The sequence below is a fragment of the Octopus bimaculoides genome, chromosome 21, assembly GCF_001194135.2.
Source record: "Octopus bimaculoides isolate UCB-OBI-ISO-001 chromosome 21, ASM119413v2, whole genome shotgun sequence".
NCBI classification, from domain to species: Eukaryota; Metazoa; Mollusca; class Cephalopoda; order Octopoda; family Octopodidae; genus Octopus; species Octopus bimaculoides.
Window position 1 is genome coordinate 13386393 of NC_069001.1, and position 1354 is coordinate 13387746.

The 1354-nt window shown below is 41.1% G+C and overlaps 1 protein-coding gene across 1 annotated transcript in view; it reads right to left on the reverse strand.

Moving 5' to 3' along the window:
* Window positions 1–203, reverse strand: part of LOC106879838 (uncharacterized) — a 130579-nt gene extending 130376 nt beyond the window's left edge. Inside the window, exon 1 of the mRNA XM_052975368.1 lies at window positions 1–203. This exon is cut by the window's left edge and continues 569 nt beyond it. The gene's annotated coding sequence lies outside the window, so the exon portion shown is untranslated.
* Between the last annotated feature and the right edge of the window lie 1151 nt (window positions 204–1354).

Genomic DNA, 1354 nt, shown 5'->3' on the forward strand with positions numbered 1-1354 from the left:
GGAGCAAGCGAGAAAGCGAGAGACAGACAGAAAGACAGAGAGAGGGGGGAAGATAGAGAGAGATAGACAAATAGAGAGGGGAAGAGTCAGAGAGCGGGGGTAAGAGAGAAAGAGAGAAGAAAAGAAGGGGGTTAGTTTGCGTGCGTATGTGTGTGTGTATGTGTGAGTGTGTGTTTGTGTTTATGTATCTGAAATAGAGAGAGAGAGAGAGAGAGTGAATGATATTCAAAAGAGACAGAAAGACGGAGAGAGAAAGATAGACCAGACACAGAGAGGAAGAAAATCAAAGGGAGAGAGAGAAAGAGAGAGAGAGAGAGAGAGAGAAAGAAGGAGTGGGCGCATAATATATATTTCTTTATTGCCCACAAGGGGCTAAACACAGAGGGGACAAACAAGGACAGACGAAGGGATTAAGTCGATTACTTCGACTCCAGTGCGTAACTGGTACTTATTTAATCGACCCCGATTAAATAAGTATAATATAGTAAGAAATATTGTGCCGATACGCTTATGTTTGTGTACGTGCTATTTTGTGTGTGTGTGTGTGCATGTGTACATGTATGCGGTATTGTAAATATTGGCGATATAAGGCGAACACACGCACACAGAGGGGGGGAGGAGAAAACTGATAGATAGAGCGAGTGTATAAGTTAAAGAGAGAGAGACAGACAGACAGGGTAAGTAATGTAAATGGGGAAGAATAAATAGTTAAAGTGAATCAATGAGTAAGGGATATTAGATAGACAGAAACAGAAACAGAGGAAGAAAGATAGACAGATAAACAGAGGAAGAAAGATAGACAGATAAACAGAGGAAGAAAGATAGACAAATAAGCAGAGGAAGAAAGATAGACAGATAAACACAGAGAGAGAGTGAGTGTGTAAGATAGATAGAAAGAGGGAAGAGGAGAGATAGACAGAAGTAAAAAGAGATAAAGAGAGAGAGAGAGAGAGAGAGAGGTAAGGTATTTTCGCTAATTCCAAGAGACATGATCTCGCTCAACGAACGTTATCAAAAACCACTGACATGGAAATAACATCGACACCATCAGCATTGCATGACCATCACAGCATCCCCACCACCGCCGTCAGCATCAACACTCTGTTACTGTCCACCATCACGATCGTCTTCATCATCATCATCATCATCATCATCATCATCATCACCATCATCATCATCACAACTACCATCACCATCATCATCATCATCATCCTCCTCATCATCATCCTCATCATCATCATCATCATCATCATCATCATCATCACAACTACCATCACCATCATCATCGCCATCATCATCATCATCATCACCATCATCATCATCATCATCATCATCATCATCATCATCATCATCA